Source organism: Spodoptera frugiperda, chromosome 21, assembly GCF_023101765.2.
Source record: "Spodoptera frugiperda isolate SF20-4 chromosome 21, AGI-APGP_CSIRO_Sfru_2.0, whole genome shotgun sequence".
NCBI lineage: Eukaryota > Metazoa > Arthropoda > Insecta > Lepidoptera > Noctuidae > Spodoptera > Spodoptera frugiperda.
Window position 1 is genome coordinate 6,609,455 of NC_064232.1, and position 15,819 is coordinate 6,625,273.

At 36.9% G+C, this 15,819-nt stretch overlaps 2 protein-coding genes across 2 annotated transcripts in view; one reads left to right on the forward strand and one right to left on the reverse strand.

Moving 5' to 3' along the window:
* Nucleotides 1–15,439, reverse strand: part of LOC118280247 (homeobox protein PKNOX2) — a 49,832-nt gene extending 34,393 nt beyond the window's left edge. The window contains exon 1 of the mRNA XM_050701986.1: nucleotides 14,992–15,439. The gene's annotated coding sequence lies outside the window, so the exon portion shown is untranslated. The remainder of the gene's footprint in view (nucleotides 1–14,991) is intronic.
* LOC118280249 (scavenger receptor class B member 1) overlaps nucleotides 1–15,819 on the forward strand; it is a 271,827-nt gene that overhangs the window by 175,647 nt on the left and 80,361 nt on the right. The window lies entirely within an intron of this gene.

Below are 15,819 nucleotides of genomic sequence, written 5' to 3' on the forward strand. Positions count from 1 at the left end.
CGGCATTTCTCAAATTTTGCCCCGGGTGAAAAAAAATGTAGATCCGGGGCTGCCCAACAGTTTCGGAAATAAATGGCTGTGACATACGGACGGACGGACGGACGGACGAAACGGTTTTGGGAAGTCGGTCAAAAAAATATGTGTCCAATATTTTTCCATTACGTAACTGACGGACTAAATATGTTTTTAATTTTCATACATCATCATCATCCCCATTATTAAATTAATTAGACGAATAACATATCTAATTAAAAGTCCAAATCCAATACTCGTTTCAAAGAACATAATTATCCTAAACTAGTAATCAAACTCCAGATCCCTTACTCAGCAGCCACATCCAAACCCACTGAATCTAATCGCAATGCCAAAAACGGAAAATAAATAAAAACTTTGCAGGAACAACAATATTTGGCTGAGTCCAAGATGTGGACATTAAAATTCTAGAGGCAGGGTAGGTAGGCACTGCATTGCGGAGTGCTTCGTTTGATCTACCTTCAATTTTGAAAGATTTTTGAGTTTGAATTGTGAGTTCATCTTAGTTGGAAATAAATAGTTTTGACGTTTGGATGTGTTTAAAAGTTTTAGGAAGATTTAACAGGTCTACAATACACATAGTTCACACAAACTACATTTTTAATTTGTCTTTATCTAGTACATGGAGGCTATGCAGGCATTATGAAACAGTACCTCAGTCTTTTAATCTTTGAAGCTGATACATACATATTTCATTTCATTTCTATTTTTCTTTTAAACGTTGCCTCGCCCTTGAATTTTCTCCTGTGCCGTGGGTACGTTTACAAACATACAAGTTCACATACACATCACACCCAGACCCGAAACAACAATTTGTGGATCACACAAAGAGTTGCTCCGTGTGGTAATCGAACGCACTACGGTAGCCGGTTGCCCAGCCACCATGCCAAGCGTGCAGTCATAACTTTAAATCGTGTTAATCTTTGATACAGCAAGCACTAATACAAATATACAATGCAACTTCTACTTAGTTATACCATTTTAGTAACAAGCAACAGAGGGTTAGTATATCACCATACACCACTAGTTACACCAATGAAGCGGTAACCGGTTATTTAAAAAAAAAAAAAATATGGAAAACAAATAACATTACAAGGTGGGTAGTTTGAAATTATCATCAATTCACGCGTTAGATGTAAAGATGGTCATAAACGTATAGATGGGCCGCTAAGTGAGCGTGGCGCGCGTGTGGCCCAAGTACTTTGTGGAGTAAGTTGAAAGAAGAAGCGGGTAGTTGGGAATAAGTATTATTTTTAACTGACTTCAAGAAAAGAGTAGGTTCTTAGTTTGACCTATATGTACTTATGTGATTTGTGTTGTGTGCACGTTGGGCTGAGCTGATTTTGATACAGTTTTCAGCACAGTATTTATTGGAGTTAGAAGAAGGTTTTAGGGATATAACACGTCTTAAGATGAGAAAAGTAAAAAATAAAATATGACACGTTACTATACTATAAAGATGCTCGACTAATTTCACATCAGATACATAATCACAAGCAGAATGGGCCATGCAACAATGTCCGCGTCGGTGTCGCTTCAGTTAACCTTTTTTACGCTACGCGACTTTTATAAGGGTTATGTATTAAAAATAACTTTTTATTTCGAGGGGTGGAAAATCATCCAATGACTTCTCCCGCCTTGGACGAGGCAAGAAGGAGTGTCAGACTTACTGACTAAAAACCACCCCGTTCCTACTCCTGCTTTTCGATCCGGAGCCCCAGTAACCTACTCTGGCAATCCGCAGTTATTTTTTATTTTTTTTATAGATAACCAAAATAGCAGAATGCAAACATCTCAGTGTACTTGAATTCTTATTTTTTTCAATCTCTTCCTCCCACAACTTGTACCACAACCAAACTCGTTGTTTCCCTATTAATTATTGGTATAACTGGTTCTGTTTTACACCATCAACTAACGGGGGTAAACAATTAAAGGCGCTAGATCGTGACTGACGGTATTAGTGACTATGATTGCTTATTAAATGGACCACCGTGATTGTGTGGATAGGTTATGTATGGGTAAAGTTGGGCTAAAAACACAAAAAAGGAAGAAATCCTCCTTTAGGATTTTAGCTGTATAATAGAAACATACAAAATGTAATGTCCGAGTATATCATCACGCCTTTATTCCCCGAATGGGTAGGCAGAGGTGCACATTGCGGCACGTAATGCCACTGTACACTGTACAGTTGTATACCCAAATTGCACATTTATGTTGTAAGTCCCATGTAATAGGGTGTGAGATGTCCTAGTATTTCGATTAATAGGTATGCTTTTCCACCAGAGATGTGCTATGCTACGTTGCTGTAATCATATTCATTGGTACACATAGCTTAGCACTGGTGGAAATAGACTCAGCTAAGCTATGTTTTTTATATGAAAAGATGTGTGCTGTGGATGGCTTTCCTACTATCGATACATCGCATACTCGAGCTGCGCATCTTCCTCGCACAGCTACATAGCTTAGTATCAGTGGAAACGGTCACATAGTTTCACAGCCTAGCTATTACATCTTCGTAGCATAGTTTAATTCACTCCTGTCAATTTTTGCAGTCTTTAAATACAATACGGACAAGGTTTCTGTCTTTATTTGTGCGATGTTGAGACCCGGTGACCTATTTAATAAGCATTTTCTCCGGGAGAACTGTATTATTTTATTCTATTAGACGATAAAGGAGCAGGGGTCCACCGTAGCCTGTAGGAGTTTATAATATTAGGGGACCCCAAGTGCATTAATAAGATCTTTCGACCGGCAAAAAATTGCTGAAAGCTGGTATATACGTGTCTTATTTATGCTGCTTGCACATAGCTGAATTTTATAAGTAGGTACCACAGAATATTGTATGGTATTTTCTATCATTCATTCATTTAGCCTTTCTTTGTCCATTCTTTTCTGAATAAAAACATCTTTGATATCGCAATCTTATGTCTTTCATCCCAAAACCAACGGTTGTTAGGTCTTCTCAATAAAATCATACCAAATACATAATTTATGTCTGCGATAATCTAAAACAAATCACATTTCAATATTAATAATATGTAACATTTTACTTGCAGAAGACTAGAGTTAAATTCTTAGAAAAACCATCCTTCGTATGGACTTATACGAAGGATGGTAATCAGTGAAAATTGTTATAAATAAAAAAGAATCGATAAATGTGTTGCTAAGCGCAGACGAGGTAGAAAATCGCCTAATTATTTTCTATAAATATATACAAAAGAGGCTTATGAAGATTACGAAGAGAAAAATGGAAAAATATGACGATAAAAATAAAGAACAACAACTGACGGATTACCTTTTAACATCATAATTTTATAGAAAAGAGGCAAACAAGACACAAGTTTTCTGCGAGGCCATGGTATTACTCCGGTCGAGGCCATTCGCTGCACAAGGGTGTTTTTCTACCAGAGATGTGCTATGTAGCTATGCTACGAAGATGTAAAAGGTAAGCTGTGAAACTATGTGACCGTTTCCACTGATACTAAGCTATGTAGCTGTGCGAGGAAGGTGCGCAGCTCGAGTAGACAATGTACAGATAGTAGCCATTTATATGATAGCACGCATCTTTCCATACAAAAAACATAGCTTAGCTGATTCTGTTTCCACCAATGCTAAGCTATGTGTGCCAATGAATATGATTGGTGGAAGCCAAACGCATCCACAGCAACGTAGCATAGCACCCTAGTGAATGGCTTTCCCACTTTAAGAGTAATATGTAGAAAACATATTTTCAACTCAAAATGTAGTTTACAGAAATATTGCAAAAAATTCTGACACAAAAAATCCAAAATTAAGTCAAAACCAATCCAAAAGCTTCATAAATCAAGAAATATCTGCGAACCCAATCGTTCATTAAGAGGTCCCTTGCAAAAAAACACGAATTTTCTCACAAATTTTATTTCCATAGTGTCCCTTACTTTCGGAAGCCGAAAAATAAAGGGTCCAGAGACACAGTTATTGCACGGAATTAGGAATAGCAGGGCTGATTGTCCTTCCGTCGTTCCACTTAAAATTTTTGAAGTTCGTTGGTATTTTTCCCCTCTTGTTGGCGAAATGAGTTCTTTCCGGGTACAAACTGGTTGGATGTACGAATATACGGCAGCTTCTGTGGGTTAAGTTTACACAATTAGTAGGAAAATGTACTAGCTACTAGTTAACTTAAATAAAATGAAAACAAGGAATTTCGTTAGCCAAATTAGGGGTGTTCCGTTTTTTTTCTGTTGTTTTTTCCTAGTAAAGTGTCCGTAAATTTTGTTGATTTAGTTTTGTACCTTGAATAAGTTATTTGCGTAGATTAAATGAGATTTTTTATGATTAAATTTTCTATGAGAACTATTTTATTCGCAAAAAGTATTCTAACTGTAGCCTGAAGACTTTTTAAAAGAGATTTTTAAGTTGTTTTAACACACTAACATCAGTACCATTAGTATGAGTTTGCTTTACGTTTAAAGTAATCGAAACGAGAGCGCGTTCGGCCAACCTAAACCAACCAATTAGAGCTTCGAACGCACTCACGTTTCGATTATTTCAAACGTAAAGGAAACTCATACTAAGATTACTTAAGGTTCTATCCTTAGATTCTTTAAGAAAACTAGACACTACCAAATATCAGAAGAAACAGGAAAGACTAACGACAGTACTCAGAGTCATTTAATGGTTACTTAACACAGTCCTTAGGAATTGTTTTCGGAACCTCCATACTAAGGAATACTTTGAGTAACCATTAAATGTCTCTAAGTGTGGAAGTAAGTCATCAGTTAACTTGCTCTCAAAATAACTACGAAAATCTTAATTTACTAATCAAAAGCCATATCTATAAGTTTTTAAACTGACATGGTCACTTTTTTTGTTTTTTTTTTTTTGAGGGGTGAAAATCATCCAATGTCTTCTCCCGCCTTGGGCGAGGCGAGAGGGAGTGTCCGCAGCTCCGGTGACATGGTCACTAACACTATTATTATACGGGATATTTACCATGTTGATTTAAGTCTATGAGTTTCAACATGGTAAATATCCCTTCTTAAGTTCTAATGTTAACCCATATCTAATATACAGCACCTTTAACACGCCACAATCTTTCCCATCTAACGCTGAAACCTTCAATTAACTCCCATGACAAGATAAGCCCCCATACATTTATGTCGCATCAGCCGGAAACTGACTATTATCAAGCCAAAGCCACCCCCATAGATCCCCATAATTTACTTTGTAAGGAGCTAAATGGTGACGGGTATCAAAAGGGCTATATGGTTACAAAATCTTTAATGTTATACATGAGAAAATGCGCCCTAGTCAGACATGTAGACACCAGATTGGCGATATAATAAGGAAGGGCCAGGGGGGCTACTCTAATTCAACGAACGAACGAAAAATCTTCGCAGATTGCATACTACAATTCTATTTATTGCGAACTTTCGTAAACAAAAATTAACGAATGAAATGAAGATAAATAAATAGATTTTTATATGAAATTAAAAATAAAACGTTATTTCAAGTAATTCTATTAGTAAATCAATAAAACCTACGGCCGAAGATTAAACGAAACTTCGGATTCGAGAACCGGAGTAGGCCCCCTGATTACGACATTCTCATTTTCTTAAATGACAAATTATAAAAATCGTGTTTTATCATTACCTAATTGACGGAGTAATTCGATTTTAAGTCTTTGACTGCCAATAGAAAACTGTTGAAGGCAAATCCTCCGCTAACGTCGGTCACCGGTGACCACCACGGCGTTCAATGTATTATTTTTTTATAACTACGCGCTCATCATCTAGGGATTGCAATCCGGTATCATTTTCAATCCGGCCGGATTTCACCGGATTGATGCTGATCCGGCCGGATCCGTCCGGATCCGGCCGGATTTTAAAGTTACTTAAGGCCTAGTATTTAGTGATTTTTAGTTTTGATAATAATGTATAAAAGAAAATAAAATACGTATTTATGGAAAATAAAATCACTTTTAATTATTTTTTCGGTATTAATTGTAATTTTTGGTACTATTTGTACTAAATCAAATTATGAAACTATTTTTAATAATAAAGTAATCAGTCTGACTCTCACTTATTGATGTACCCATTTATGTAAGTATCTGAAAGTACTTAAGTAATAATAATACTATTAAACTCTTATTAATAATCTACACAGTTATATAACAAAACAGTCTTTTAAATTTGTACTTATAAAATCAACAACTTCAGTTCATAATCCTAAGAAACAAAACAAGAAGCATTTATTTTTTGCAATGCAAAATTCAAATGAAAATTATTTTGTGCCTGAAAAAACGATCTAAGAAAACAAATAGTGTTTATTGTACTGTCTCCTAGTCTGCTTCTGATGGCACTACAAATATAACCTGCGGCAGAAAAGGCCATTTCTGCCTCAACACTGGTTGGCCTAATCGCCATCAAGTAACTGTAGATCAGCGAAATGTGTTTTCCTTTTACTCCTACTTCATACGCAGTCATTTCTTTTTTAAGTATTTTCTCATAATCTGTTTCTTTTTCGATCGCGTTCGCGTATTTTTTGCTTTACCGGATCCGCCGGATTACCGGATCCGCCGGACCGGATTGCAATCCCTATTATCATCCCTATTCTATCCTACCCCTCAACAAAAACGTTAATCAAGGAACCATAATAGGTAATAGATCAAAGCTGTTGTCTTTTCACCACAAACAAGGCCCAGGAACTATATCCGACGTTATTAAATTCATCCATAACTTCTGGACGCCAATTATACAACGGACTGGCGTCACTTGCCAGTAATGGCCGCCGTTCCCGCCTTTTTCGCTGTCAAAGCGAGTTTTTCGCGGGAAATCCGTACGATATTCGCCCCTCGAGTTTCTGCATTCCTGACAAAAATCTTGGCGACCGTATAAATTTTAAGTCGGCAGACCTTTCTCTTTTTTTTTAGAAAATTTTTGATAAAATATTCCTCGGACGATATTGAAGTGGGAATGGGGGATTCGGGATCTAGAGGTCTGGCGTAAATTAATTTTAAATGTATGTTCGGTACACGTGTAGCAACGTGGCACTGCGGCGTTGTTACGCCATTTTTAAATAAAGGAGAGACAGGTGTTTGCTTATTTCTTGGTTCTACTTATCTTTAGTCAGCTATAATTTATAGTACTGTGGAATAGGGAGACTTATTGTCGTATATCGGATAGAAAGGAACTCGCAACAAGCTCTCAATCAGTCTCGTCAGTCTTTAAGAGCATTTTTTCTGTTATAACTACGTAATATAATATGTAAATAAATAAAAATCATTATGTACTAGTCACTACATAGTATAAAACAAAGTCGCTTTCTCTGTCCCTATGTCCCTTTGTATCTTTAAAACTACGCAACGGATTTTGATGAGGTTTTTTTTTTTAATAGGTAGAGTGATTCAAGAGGAAGGGTTATATGTATAATACTTGCATAATACATCACCATTGCACCCATGCGAAGCTGGGGCGAGTCGCTAGTAGAATATAAATTCCAGATTAATCTAGACTCGACGTGTACATAGTAACAATTCAATATGTTTCTCGAGTTCATAATTAGATAATCTCGATTTAAAGTAAGCAACAAAATATGCTACTACTCAACCAACAAGGTTTATGATAGTTAAGTTGATATTAAAAAATATATCAGTAGGTAAACCATATACGTCCACGGGTGTCGAAAAAGCTAAGGGTGCTACGAAGATGTAATAGCTAAGCTGTGAAACTATGTGACCGTTTCCACCGATATTTAACTATGTAGCTTGGCGAGGAAGATGCGCAGGCCGAGTATGCTACCGCAGCTACGAGATCCACAGCACGCATCCATAACTCGCATCTTTTCATATAAAAAACATAACTGAGTCCGTTTCCAGCAGTGCTAAGTTATGTGTGCCAATCAATATGTGGAAGCCAAACACATTCACAGTAACGTAGCATAGAACATCTCTGGTGGAAAAGCATACTTAGAGAAACCGATCAGCAGCGCTCTTTGATAAACCTAAAGCCCTCTTAGGTAGACGAGGCTTCCGAGCAAATTGTAACTGAAAAATACACATATGGTTACATTTTTACCTTACAAAGCTTTGATCAGTTGCTAGGATTAAGCATCTCAAAGAGCTGTAAGCGTCGGTAAGAGTCTTGTCATAAAGCGCAAAGGATACGAGGTAAGGATTTGGCTTTGTCTTGCAAAAGTAGATATGTGGAAACTTATGAGTACATCTGTCGTTTTATGGTACAAAAATTATAGAGATATTAATAGTAAGGGGTATTATACACATTTTGTTTTAATTCTATTAAAACTAATGTAAGTTTAGTTCAATCATTAAGGCGCGGTGAATAGACAACTTTTATGTACCTATTTGAGGGGTGAAGCAGGTGAAGTGGGTCTCGTGTACTGAGGGGTGCACCGTGCAAATGTCATTGATACGCGTATTCCATTTTATTTAGTAGCGTAATTTCGCTACTATAGTTTCATGGACGAGTGGCCCAGTGCGTTGCTGTCTAGATTCGCGTTCCGTGATCCTTAAGATCGAATCTCATTACTCGTATTAGTTTTTGTTTTTTTTATTTTTTCAATATTATGTTGTATACATTTTTATTTTATTTTTATTTTATTTTTTTATTAGTTTTTTTATGACTAAAACCGAAATCGAACAATAATTTACACAAACTTACTACTACTATAGTTTTTGCGCTAGTGACAGTTGCCTGTATGACGTTGACGTCTCTCAGTACCACATGATTAGGGATGGACATTAGAAAGGTCTTTTTTTATCGCTATCGATACTCGCAGCATACATTGAATTCTCTTTAATTTTGTTATTAAAGTGTGTTGTTTAGTTGTGCAGTGTATCTGCGTGTATATAATGTCAATATACAGATACAGATTCAGATGATCCTGACTCAGATAATAATATGAGTTCGGACGAATAATAAGTAAATAATTTTGGTTTTAAGCAAGGAGCGTGTGTGACGTGTCGAAGATCTGACACGTTTGGCTCTCCAGTGCCCCGAACAGTCGCTACAGTCGAAGACAAGTTTTTACATTCAATATTCTGTACTTAGGGCCTATGCACACCACGTTTTATAAACGGCCGGCGACGCGCGTTTTGGAAACGCGCGTCGCCGGACGTTTTTCTCCTACAGTGCAGTTTGTTGTCGTTTGTATCGATACAAACGCGCGGCACCAGCGCGTGTGTATCGATAACACGCGCGTTTGCATCGCTTCCGCATCGCTACACACGCGTGTCTGTATCGCTACACACGCGCGTCAGGTGTGCAAAGGTCTACTAGGCCGCGTCTAACTATCGCGTCTGTAGCGATACAGACGCGATACGCACGCAAGTATCGCGTCAGTATCGCTAAAATCGACGGCGCGTTTAAAAAACGTGGTGCAAACATAGGCACTTAGAAGAAGTAGGCACTAATCTTTTAAAAACTAAAAAACGGACAGGAGGATATATAAATAAAACACCAATTATGTATAAAATATGTATTATTCATCTTCAATAATTAGGAGAATGTCATCTAAGAATTGTGTAGGGGGCGGGGTACGTATATTTTCTTGGTATCTTTCCCAACTGAGATACCATATTATACAGGCTGAGATGCACGCCACTGACGAATAACTGATAAAATCTCATCTTCCAAGACTCTTCTGCCAATAGAGTTACTGCGACCAGTCGCAATCGTACAATCTACACAGCGATCCATGTCGTCAATATCCGATTGATAGGCTTAAACAGTTGTCCAAAATAGAGAGTAAGGTAATTTAGAGATGCAAGATCCGTCAAAAGTCCTTTATAAAGCCGAGGTCGTGGGGTTTAACAATAAAACATGGAAAATACGTGCGCACTCAGAACGAAACACAACAAACAAGTGTCATCTGTCAATCGATGACTGACTGATATCAGACAGAAGTGTTGTAAGAAGTTTAAATCACAGAGTACTTATACGCATAAATGATTAAATAATCATTAATGTTTTATAACTTAATTTAAGTTTTCTCGCTTCCCAGATAGAAACAAGGTACCATATTTTGTGATTTCCTTTAGAAAAATATGACGGTTTTTTTAATATACATTTCAACTAGTTAACTGCTGGGGGGCCCAAAAGTCCCCTTCTCCTTTCAAGAATGGTACGGAACGTTACTGAATGTGTCATCTGCACCATGCTACGCGGTAATAGTATATGAAAAAAATAATTGTATTTACACAACTTATAATTCAAATCGATTTCGTACAAAAAAATATACTGACAACCCAACTTAGAAAAAGCTAATTACAAAATAAAATATTACAAACAGCAAAAAGATATGTTAGTGAATGATTATTTTCTGAGCGGCGATTGACACAAACTGACATAGGTCCATCAAGCAGCGCGCCTCAGCGGTCACTGCCGGTCCGCGTAGGAATGAAAGAGAAACGAATAGATGTCATGATCGGACAACGTTTTGTTCGATTCGTTCTGAGTTATTTATCATGAATTATATTAATTCTTACAAATATCTCATTTCAATCGACAAATAAATAAGGCAGATCCCTTTATTATTTTAAATTACGTCACTGTTATTAATTTTATTAAGATATGTTCATAAATAATATAGTTACAATGGCTAGAATTTCAATTTAAATGGTTAGTTTATGATTTTTTTTTATCGAGAAAATTTATAGAAATCGTGTTTTGAAGAAGGTGGTCCATTCATAAAAATGATCAAGATTAACATATATTTTTTTTGTTGCTCTAACATGTAAACATTGGGCAAAAAAATCTGTTGAATCAATCCTATTTTGACTATGCACAGCGCCTTAATGAAATCTCGAAGCCACGGACTGCTTAGCTGGTTACCGGGGCTCCTGCTTGAAAAACAGGAGTAGGAACGGGGGTAGTTTTTAGCTAATAAGAGTCTGACACTCATCTCCTCGCTCATTTTGTTGTCCTCAAGGTTCTTTTCTTTTTCTATCTCTTTGACTGAATATTAGTGTTACATTGTTCTCACATAGTTGAAGCAATCGAAACAATGTAACCAAGAATTGTATTGTGAATCTGATTGAAAAAGAGTAACCTATGGAGTTTCTTGCTCGTTCTTCTCCATAGAAATATACACTTTGGAACGAGCAAATAGAGCAACTAGAGGACTAACCAACAGACAGTGTTTTTTTTTCTTTGACGTTCAAAAGTGCCTTCCTGGTCTATTTGAAATAAATAATTTTGACCTAAAAATTACTTGGTTGTTACATTTGTATACCCAAACAACTCTTTGTGCAATCCATAAATGGTTGTTTCGGGTTTGTGTATGTTGTATAAGTAAACAAACTAAGGACACAGGAGAAAATCATAGTATGCGGCAAATTATAAAAAAAGGGTTTATTAAACCAAAATCACGGCCAAAATCTAGACAACAGAAGACTACGTACAAAAAGGAAAAAAAAGCGCACTCATTTCTAATTCAAACTATGAAGCACACTATTTACTTAACCAAACCCATTTCTTAAGGTTATCAAAAAAGTTTCCGACCTAGCGGCTAAAGGAGGGATCGTTTCACTCCCAACTTTTTACGTTTTGCACCCTCCGGCCTCCGAGAGGTGGCTTGGATATACGCACTCACTTTCCCTCTTGCAAAAATATATTTTTTGAGGATACAAAGTCCATTTTTGTATCAGAAAGCTTTACAGAGTGATCTTAAAAAGGGATTTTTAATCAGGATATGCCTGTTACCCGTCAAAGGGGTGGGTAGAAGTGTATTTAAAGTTTATCCTCTTTTGACTGATCGTGGTTTAAGTTGTTTTTATGGTATAAGCCGGTTAACAAGCAGACGGATCACCTGATGGTAAGCAATCGCCGCCGCTCATGGACATCCGAAACACCAGAGGCGTTACAAGTGCGTTGCCGGTCTTTTGGGGGTTAGGAATTTAAGGATTGTTGGGAAATCGGGGATTGGAAAGATTAGGAAGATGGGTAATTGGGCCTCCGGTAACCTCACTCACACAATGAAACACAACGCAAGCGTTGTTTCACGTCAGTTTTCTGTGAGGCCGTGGCTTCTCCGGGCGACCCGACACACCAGTACCAAAATACGGCTCTCCTACACTTAAAGTTATTTGGAAGAGAGTTTTTTATTTAGTAAAGGAAAGAATGCCAATCCAAAATCGATCGCATGACCTGGAGATTAAAGTTAGGATTTCTCTGACATCACGTTGATTTGAATGAGGGCTGAAATATTTAATACTTCTTGATTATGAAGCTTCTTATTTAGTTAAAATGTAACTGGTGTTTGATCACATCATGGCTCGTCTTACTAATATTATAAATGCGAAACTTTGTGAGATTGTGTGTATATTTGAATATCAATCACATCAAAACGGCTGAAGGGAGATTATGGTCTAGAATAACAGATAGGCTACTTATTATGCTTTGGAAACGCGGCCGGAGACGCTAAGTACTAACTTGTGCTAAATTAGTAGTCAATAATACCTATGCAATTATAGTTTTTATCAAACCATTCTGGCTGTCGATGATTATTTTTTACATAATTGATCTTCCCATCAGTATAATTTTCCTCAAAAACCTATAACGGTCTCCGAAAGTTTTATCTATCTCTACACCAAAATGTATCAAAATCTGTTCACCAATTTAGGAGTTGTAACTTGTAGTGCAACAAACACATACCTATTTCTTTCAAAATTAGACTTAACTATACTGCAAATCCTTCAGATTAAAAGGCTTAATTTTGAAAGATAAGGGGATAATCTTATTTTTTAGGTTTAAGATAAAAGATTTGTCGGATTATCGATCAGTAAAGCCAAAAAATATTTGGTATTTCAATAATAATTTATCTGTTTTTCCCCTAAAGTGTTCATCGAGGTGTGCCCTAAGAGCATACCTATTATTCATCACTTATAAGGCATTAAAGAGATCCTGGAAAAAGACCTGTGTGTCAAGAGTAAGTCTTGAAACCAATCTCAATGTCACTGCAATATCAATCCAATATACATACATAAGCTCACGCCTCTCTCCCATGGGGGTAGGCAGAGACAATGGAACGCCAATTGCTACGGTTCTTACACACTTCTTTTGCTTCATCAACAGTCTTTTCATGCATGCTCGTCGGTTAAAGGTACTTTTAATTTAGCCCTTTTTTAATATATTGTCAATCTGGTTGCTATATGTCCGTCTACATCCAATATAATCTCAATAATTATTTAATATAAAAACTTTACAACCCCAATTGTAGTTAGCTATTAAAAGAGAATTCAGATTGCATCCTCGCCCAGCATTGGTTGATATTATTCTCTCAACCAATGAGAGGCGAACTGCGATCGAGTTCATTTCAATCTTTCGAATGGAAAGTTACAGAATAGATTAACTGATTTTTAGTCCAATCATTCATTGATTGATGATTAGAGTGCTTTTCCACCAAAGATGTGCTATGCCATGTCGCTGTGCAAGCGTTTGGCTTCCACCAATCATATTCATTGGTACACAATTACACATAGCTTAGCACTGCTGGAAACGGGTTCAACTAAGATGTGTTTTTTATATGGAAAGATATGTGCTATGGATGTGTTACTCCCAAAAGGCCAGCAACGCACTTGTAATGCCTCTGGTGTATCGGGTGTCCATGGGCGACAGCAATTGCTTACTATCAGATGATCCATCTGCGTGTTTACTAGCTTATTCCATAAATTTTTTTGTTCCATTCTTCCTGCCTTCCATCCTATCAGATATCATAACATCACAAACTCCTTTCTCTTTTATGTTATAATTGCTTCTTTTATATAAAAACTTGTGCCGACCACAAGTCACTTGGGATTTGGGCAGGAAAAAGTTAAAACACCTCTTGAAAAAGTAGCAAATCTAATTATCATTAAGTTCACTATTCAAGACATGAATGGATTCATTTTAAAAAGGTATTAAAATTTTATATAAAAATGAATCTTCATTTGTTTGCACTTAACTCTTAAATGGCTACATGAAATTGGATAAATGCTTTTTTGTTGTGTTTGTTGTAAACAGAACAAGGATTGAATAAATTGAAAAAAAATGTCAAATCATTAGGAAAGTCAAAGAATTACATCCGAAAGAAGCCGAGCCGACCGTTAGTTAATTTATTTATTTTAATAATTAGTATGATTAATAAGGAGTGTTAAATGCACTATTTCATAAATCATGTTTGTTAACTTGTGTCAAATTTTGAAACAAAAGATTATCGGAAAATAATATAAATAAGCAGATTATTGGAGATATTTTATATAATCTTCTCACTTTATCAAAACATCCGGTAATAATTACGAAACGATAAATATTACGTATTTATAAAGATGATAAGTAATTTGTTGTTTTACTCACCAACCACCGGCAATTATTGTTTAAATTTTCACTTTAACACCACACAATTAACTTAAAATTTTAACAAAAATCAAGAAACTAATTTTCGAAAATCGAAACGCCATTGATAACTTTCACTTTTTGACATTTTCACACGGATACACTTCTGCCAACTGTACGCAAGAAAAAAATAATCGATAAAAAAATCGATATCAATGTCAAATGTCAAACAAAGAAGAAAGCACAAAGCTTGCAAACCACGTGGAGCGCCAAGGTCGAATTTATGTTTTCAACTTGTCAAGCGCGGCGTGTGATAAATTAATTCTACGGGCCGTTATCGTCCTACAAATTACGACACTCTCGACCTTATTCCGTTTGCGGTAGAGTTGGTTTTCGCTTGCGCGCAAAGCCCACGCATAGTCGCCAACCCAGGCAATATATCTTAGGCCGTGTACTGCCCCTGACAGTTCGTAAACAAACTGGAGCTACCGCAACAAAGGGCGACTGTCATTTCACGCTGTAAATATTAAGTTTATGCCGAATAATATTGTGTATGAATCCGATTATGCGTCCAATGAAGTCTATTTTATCGAACGCGGACGATTATCGACTCCAATACTCCATAAGAATAACATTCAAAGCGACTTACCAGAAGAAATCAACACGAGGTTGAGTAACGCAGAGTCATCTGTGGTAAATCTTGCACATATCGATCAGCCTTGCAGTTCTCAAAAACACTGACGGGAGGAAAAAAAAGAATGAAGAGGTTAGCACCAAAATTCGTCAACTAAACGTCTATCACTCGTCACTGTTGTAGTAAATAGAGTTTTTATTGCAAACCGACGCGTAACGAGTCAGAGAACGTAGTCTGGTCGTTAAATGATTCACTATCAAAATAAAAATAATCCGGTAGACGCTGCGTCGACGACCGCGCCACTGTCTGTCTGCCGTGCTGTCAATATTCGTCAAAACGAAAATGGCGACACCCTCGACGGAATACGATCAGCACCGGCCTGCCTGCTGTTGCTTTCTCTGTCTAGCATGAACGAGCGACAAGGACGGGTTATAGACGTGTTGTCTTCGGCCCGACCGGACTGATTTGTGATGTCACGCCCAGCGGCGTAACGTTTTGCGTAATTACACGTTCATGAACGCTTGTAAACTTGTTTTAATAACGTTAATTTACGATCGTTTCGTATATGAGGTCGCACGATGAAAGTGTCGGCTGATAGATAGATTAATTACGATGGAAAGCGGGATATTTTTTAAGTAATACGTCTTTGCGCATGCTAGGCCCATCCCACTACTCAATATCTGTCGTACGAGCGCCTCCTACTTCTTCTTATTTTATTCAGTACTGTTTTTTTGGATGTTCATCTCGACTGCATTAATACGATGCGAAAGCAGTCGCAATGCAGTTTGATTAATAATAGAGTCGACTCTTTGTCTGACTTCGTAATTGAGTTACGTTTGAGCT